Below are 7,930 nucleotides of genomic sequence, written 5' to 3' on the forward strand. Positions count from 1 at the left end.
ACGCAGAAAACTGCTTCAACAAAGTTATGAGGAGGACAGATTAAAATTGACACTCCGTAAATTTTATGGACACCATCACGAATTGGTTGAGCCAAACTAGCTAAGGACATTTTTACCACATGGTAGATTGTGGTTTGTCATTACATCGTCTAATCTTTTAATTACCGAATGTGACTTATTCCCGATTGTGACTGTTTTGCTGAGTTTATATTCTCATTACTATAAGACGTGTTACGGTACTTTTCTATCCCGAATTCATTTATTTAGTTTGATGTTATATTTGTAATTCTCATCGGATTTTGTAAAATGCTTTGACGTCTTTTCTATTATATTCATGTGTTATGGTAAAGAAAATTAATCACCGCCTTCATTTATTAGATTTGATTTTGTTCAACCTAATTTGTACGATGTTTTACGTTTGCAGTTAGATTCAAAACAAGCCGGACATAGCTATATAATATAGTTAATTGCTACCTCAGTTTGGTATTAATAAGTATTGCAATGTGCATTATTAAATGTAATATCAGTATTTAGTTCAAATATAATCTTAAATCAATCCTAATTCTATCTTATTTTTGAGAAATAGTTTTAGTCATTCAAATGTGGCGTCGTTTTTGTGTGCTGTTCCAGAATTTCAAATGTGACGTCTTTTTGTGCCTTTTCAGCACTTCATATGTGACGTCACTTTTTTCACTTTTTGTGTTGAGACCTTGACTAAGTCGGGTGTGTCTATCTTTTGTGTTGGTTTATGTAATGTATCCGGGTTTTGTTTTCTGTAATTAGTTTATATTTCAGTTTTATCATGTATATCTTTTGTATTCATTTGATAAAATTTACTGTTTGCAATAGCATAAATTGTTCTAAAAAATGGGGATGTTCTTATCCTAAGCAGAAAACCCTAATCGTATTTGGCACAACCTTTTTGAACTTTTGATCCTCAGTGCTGTACAACTTTGTAATTGTTTTGACTTTCGAACTTTTATATCTGGGCGTCACTGGTAAGTTTTGTGTGGACGAGGCGCGCTTCTCACGTATTGAATTTTAAACCTGGTGCCTTTTGTTAGCTATTATTCATGTGTTTCTTTGTTTAATATGTTCTCCTATTAATTTGTATTGTAGTCGTGTAATGTTATGTTGTCATTTTAATGTTAAATTTAACATTGCCATTAAAGCAGGTTTGGCATGCCACAAAACCAGGTTCAACCCACCATTATTTTCTTTAAAAATGTCCTGTACCAAGTCAGGAATATTGCAATTGTTATATTATAGTTCGTTTCTGTGTGTATTACATTTTAACGTAGTGTTTCCGTTGTGTCGTTGGTTTTTTTTTTAGTGTTAATTCACAGTACTATAAGACGTATCACTGTACTTTTCTATCCCAAATTCATGTATTTGGTTTTGATGTTATATTTGTTATTCTCATCGGATGTTGTCTTATGCGTAGTCCGTTTCTGTGTGTATTACATTTTAATGTTGTATCGTTGTTCTATTCTTATATTTAATGCGTTCCCCTCAGTTTTAGTTTGAAACCCCGATTTTGTTTTTTGTCCATCGATTTACGAGTTTTGAACAGCGGTATACTACTGTTGCCTTTATCCATATCGATCAATTTTGAGAACCAATGTGATAGAAACGTTGTTGTGTTTGTGAAAAGACATACAATATCTTCACCTTGTCTTTAAGTCAGCAAACTCAAACAATCAAATACATGATATACTGATGTACTATATACTTTAAGATTAACATGCATTTAACCAACAAGCGTATCATTCTTATTTTTACATTTGAAGATAATCCCTGTTTACAGAACGAGATAATACTGACCGAATGAACTTAAAATATATGTTTGACAGATTCAATAGTATGCCAACTCTGCATTTAAACCAAATTGAAAGTTCATTATCTGAATACAAGTTGTTATACATTCGTTTGATGTGTTTGAGCTTTTAATTTTACTATTTGATTAGGGACTTTCAATTTTGAATTTTCCTCGGAGTGCAGTATTTTGGTGATTTTACTTTTTGCTACAAAGTATTTATATTCACTGATTCTCGCGGTAAGATTGACGGTTTCAATCAATTACAACAGTTCCAAATCAAAACTCACCAAAGATACCAGGCATATTGCTTTGTAAGCCAGTCGCTCATTTATCTACAAAAGACTCACTAGTGACGCTCGGTTAAAAAACAACAACGTTTTTGCTAGAAACAGATGACGTTATCTTTACTTGATATTGTATTCTTTTTTTATGTCACAATTAACAAAGGCAAAATTTTCTTGGTTGAATAAAATTATTCTCACACGTCCGACATTCTACCATAGTTTAAGCCTTTCCCGAACCTGTTCACAATTCAATATTCGTCATCCACCAACTTTGATGATTCCCATAATAAAATGGACTAAGAAAGAAAATAATCAATAAAAGAAAAGGTTAAGGTGTATCAAGCATTTGAACAGCGATGTTCAACTTTAGATTAAATAATCTTACATGAATTATAAACAAAAAATAAGACACTTACTCGAAAAATCCAAGCCTGTTCATATCTAAATGTTTCTTCCTTAAATGAGAATCAGATTATAACAGAGGGACATTAAAACTCATAAATAAAAAAAATCTGACAACGCCATGGCTTAATGAAGAAAAGAAATACCAACAGACAAACAATATTACACAAATTTAAAACTGAGCCACACAAACCCTATCAAATACTTGGGGAGATCTCAGGTGGTCCGAAAGGATAAGAAGATCCTGCTTCACATGTAGGTCCCATCGTGTTGCTCACGTAATTTTAAATCCGGAGTGATCATTGTGAGCGGAATATTATAACAGGATAAATCGGGTGTCCCACTATCCGACAGTAATTATAAGTTCAACTATATGCAATAATATATCATTAGAAAATGAACCTCAACCTATATTGTTGATATTGTAGACGCTGAAAGTTAATTTTCAATTTGAAATTAAACCAATTGGTAATTGTCCAAATGATATTGAAAAAGGGTGAGGTGAAAATAAGATATCAACACTTCGCTGGTTATTTAAATCACAATTATGTAATCAGTCCGGAATGCGGTTCGATAAAATTGCTCCCCTTGTTTATTTCGCTCTCCTGTCAAATCATGTAATTTCGCTACCTCCAATGGTAGACGCTACAACGATGGGTGTCGTCAAGAAAGGTACGATTAAAGGAATCAGCTAGGAATTAGACGATCACCATTGGTATAGGTGAGTTGTTTAATAGTTGTTGCATTGGGATAAATGCATGTTTTGGATTAATTCATAATCAGGAATAGCTAGGAAGAAAAGAAACGTGTTGCTACGTGAAGCCGGAAAGGCCGGGACGAATTTAAAAAAAAAATCCAGATACGATCGTTCTGAGTGTGCCACCTACACATTCAAACGTGTACACAAGCACAGTATTCCCTATCTTTGTAATGTGTTTTCATAATTATGTGATATAGAGCAAAAAAAGGTAGCAGTTTTTTGTGTCTTGTTGTTAAGCATTTCCAGGGGAGATAATGTTATTTTTCACGGTGTGTTTGATAGGTTTGTTACATTGTAACATTATATAATGCACTCATAAAGTGGATTAAAATAGCCTCCCACACTCAATTAACTGAATTTCAATTATTCTATTTGCCGTAGTACTATTACATAAGACTTCGGAGGTTCATATCACTTATATTCAACGTTTTTATATCGGATTTTTTTTTACTATTGATGTTAAACGGTTCATGTAAAAAAAAAATCCGATAAAACCGTTGAATGTAAATGATATGAACCTCAGAAGTCTTATATATTGTCCTTTAATATAAGACCGGAGGTTCATATCATTTACATTCAACATTGTTTATCTAATTTTTGTTTACTTTCAATGTTGAACGGTTCAACATTGGTAGTTAAAAAAAAATCCGATAAAAATTAATGGTTCAACATTGATAGTAAAAATAAATTTGATAAACATGTTGAATGTAAATGAAATGAAACTCTCAAGCCTGACATTATTGGACTATTGATTATTAGTTCTTTATCCTAACTAAATGTTTTTTGTGGTGTATATTACAAAAAAGGTTTGGGGGTAAAAACACCAAAATACCTTAACAATCCTACAATATAAAAAAAAGAAGATTTGGTATGCCAATGAGACAACTGTCAACAAGATACCAAAATGACACAGACATTAACAACTCTAGGTCACCCTACGGCCTTCAACAATGAGCAAAGCCCATACCGCATAGTCAGCTATAAAAGGCCACGATAAGACAATGTAAAACAATTAAAACGAGAAAACTAATATCTGTTTACAGAATGAGAAATATTTCGTATTCTAAAACTAAAGTTTCTCACATGTTTGTTACACATGTTGAAAATACAGACAAATGTTAAGTACGTATACCCATCCCATGCCTCTTTTTCAATTCATCATTAGTTCAAGATATAGCTCTGAAGAATATGCAATAACCTAACATTGATAATTTAGCTAACAATAACTTCAGTACATTTTTCTAACAAGTGAAGACCAATGAAAACATTTGATATGATTTGAAAACATGGCCAATTAAGTAGGATCTTGTGGTTTCGTAGACATAAATGATAATTCAACATTTTCTATTTCTATTTTTCTTTATTTCATATTCTAGTATATTTAATAACATGTTTATATTTTGTGACGCATCTGATGTATAAATCCAGTGCCAGATCCGGGAAAGAGCTCTTAGTTCCGATCCGTTTGTACGGGGAACATGTGGTTGCAACCCCCTCTTTAATTGCCTGTTCGATTTTTTGTTTGCAGTGTTGAAAAGGGAGTAAGACAGCAGTTTTATCAAGAAGTTATGTGAAAGTTCTGCTATACATCTGACAGCCAGGAATTATTCTGAAGTACACATGTCGACCAGAGACATGGAACAGAGAGGAGAGGTTTTAAAGTACCAGATGCTTATCTGAGATTCCAATTTGAACTAAAGAAAGCAATATATAAAGATATGTAGGAGAAATAATCTATATGAATAAAGTTATGCCACAAAAGGAACTTGTTTTTGTATATACAGAATTTGTCAAACGTATCCATAACAGAAGAGATGTAAATGCATCCTTTATATAGCCTTGCAATACTGATGGTAATACTAATAATTTATATAATTTCTGAGTTGATATATCAGTGCCATTGGTTTCCCTTTCTTCTTCTTCAAAGAACTTTTTTTTTTAAATTGGAGCCCTGTCCAAGAACAGTTAAAAGAGCATATATATGCTTAATTTTCGTTATTTTTTAGAATCATCATTTTTTTTTAAATGAACCAGGTTGTACATTCTACATAAAATATGCCAGTCAACCGTAAATGTTAACATCCCAAAAAGGTCTTTAGTATATTCATTTTTCAACTTACAGAATATGTCAAAGGTTTAAGCATCCCAAACATTACCATGTGACTTGAGTTTTTGATTTGTCAATATCAAGCAAACTCGATATTTTCCATAACATCATAATAGTTCTGTGTTATTATTAAAAAAAAACAAAAGACTAACTCTTGCACAAAACTGTAACAGATTATCAAAGACTGTCTAGTAAGTACAATTTTAACCCAAGCCCCTGCTCTTTTAAGCACCGTCTTATCAAAGGCTTGGCCGATTGTAAGTGTTCGGTGCAGAGACTGTAGACTTGAGACAATGACATGGAGGTAAGTATGTATAAGAACAACGTTTTCAAGCATATAGGCAGATTCGAGCTGGGGCTTTAGTCGGAAAAAATTGTTAGCTTAAACAAACGGGATTCACTGAAGCAGGACTGGAGCGAACTCTCCTAAGCTCAGTCAGCGCCCACCCCCTCCTAATGTAAAATTCTGGATCGATCACTGAATATTGGTTTTAACAGTGCGATGTAAGTCTTCAAATGAATAAAAAAAATAAAAAATAATGAAAGTCTTTGTGCTAGTTATTTACATACGGGAACGAAAATTTAACTTCAAATTGTGAAAAAGAGTGAGGGGTAAGATTCATTAAAAAAATATCGTCTAAATATTATGAATTCTGATCTTCTAAAACTTTATAGTGTTAAGTTTTGAAAGAAAAAAAATTGATTGATGGAGGCGGACAATAAATGTTCGCGCTCAAACAAGAAAACCATAACCCCTTTGAAGTTCAAGGATTAACTTACTTCCTTGTTGATGGATTGTTTCCTGGCTTGCTTTGGTAGAGTATTGTTGCATGTTTCACACTCAAGTAATATATATACGCATGTGTTGTACATGAAATATGAAGACACCGGTGTATACTATAGTACTTGACTCAGTGGCGGATCAAATAAAATTTTCATAAGAGGGGGCCCACTGACTGCCTAAGGGAGGGGGGGGGGGGCGATTCCGTCACGCTTCAGTGATTCCCTATATAACCAACCAAATTTTTTCTTAAAAAGGGCCCCTAAATCCGACTCTGTGACTTGTAATAGTGAGCATGAATGAGACAAATAGAGTGAGCTACCATATACGGTAAAAAAATCATATAAGGGAACTTTGATATCCTTGAATCTGTTTCTCAGTTGTGAAGAACTAACATACAACTAACAGTGGGACTGTTATTCAAGAAAATTACTACAATAAAATTGAGTCTAATGTTAAACTGTTAAATAAGTTAAGACTCTTAATGTCTAGCAAATTTTCGACTGTAGATAAACTATTACTAAGAAAAAAATAAGATATAAATAGTAAATTCAAAACGTATGAAACGTATGAATAATATTGGCGAACAAAAAAAGTATCACATTATGTCGTCGGACAATTGTAAGATGCTATAAGATAGACTAAAAATGTATCGAAAATAAAGCACAAAAGAAATCATGAAATAACTCAGTGCAATCCCAATTTAAGATGCAAACATATCAAAAGAAAAACAAAATAACACCATATCTCCACATGACACAAAACAAAAAACCAACTGCAATCAGCAAATAAGACGCAAAGAGTCACGGTGACAAGAAATTAAAAAAAAATCCATTTGCGGGCAACTACCGACTTATTATACTGTATGATCGAACACGAACATAGCCAAAATATGACACTCAAGAAATAAGACGCAAACTACATTACAAGAATTGTAAGATCAATAAATGATGTATAAAAAATAATTCCGAACGACAATTGGTTAACACAAACAAAAGGAATACAACGATATAAATCTATGCTACCCAAAAAACTCAACTTCACAATGGTCAACCAATCCGGGTTACTGTATAACTAAGGTGTAACAAAATGTGCAACAAAACTTTTTTAAATAATACAAAAATTATGACTGTCGGTGTAATTGTAATTGTTTAAGAAAAAAACATGTCAAGCATGCAAATATTATTTTTTAAAAATAGTTTTAATCGCTTAAAAGTCATGTAATGTTACATATAGAGGACGGGTGTGTTCGATGCGTAAATTAATTAACAAAACCCCGTCATATAACATCCAACTTTGAAGTTGCGTCCAAATGTCAAATTTAGGCGTGCCACTTTGGGAATGGTCTTAAACGATTGACAATTCATTTTTCAATTTTTTTAATTTTCCCCAGATTTTTTCTATGTCGAGCAAAAAAAAGTAGCAGTTTATAAGGAGACCCCCTAAATGACGTAACAGCTTGACTTATGGTCGTTTTAAAAACGATTGCTTGCAAGTTGCATTATGAACAATTGTACAATATGAAAATTAAACAACGTGAATGCAAATGTTTATAATGACTTTACGGAAAGTGACATCTTGACAACCGTATACAAAGTTCGTTACACTTTTCTACCTTCTAAACACAACAGGTCGAATTCTTTTGTTCTATTTAAACCGCATATCGGACTGTAATAACATGTTATGACCTTAACTTTTACACGACCTTGAGCCAAAACTAATCACTTTTCGTATCTACATATTGATCTTAAGGGTACTTATTAACTTTATTAATCCC

General features: G+C 32.7%; 1 long non-coding RNA gene across 1 annotated transcript; it reads left to right on the forward strand.

Moving 5' to 3' along the window:
* The first annotated feature begins 3,061 nt into the window (after positions 1-3,061).
* On the forward strand, positions 3,062-5,030 carry LOC143044492 (uncharacterized). The gene is made up of 2 exons (XR_012968689.1): positions 3,062-3,226; positions 4,794-5,030. It is a non-coding gene; the product is annotated as an uncharacterized LOC143044492 (long non-coding RNA).
* The last annotated feature ends 2,900 nt before the right edge of the window (positions 5,031-7,930 follow it).

Source organism: Mytilus galloprovincialis, chromosome 9 (genome assembly GCF_965363235.1).
Source record: "Mytilus galloprovincialis chromosome 9, xbMytGall1.hap1.1, whole genome shotgun sequence".
Taxonomy (NCBI): domain Eukaryota; kingdom Metazoa; phylum Mollusca; class Bivalvia; order Mytilida; family Mytilidae; genus Mytilus; species Mytilus galloprovincialis.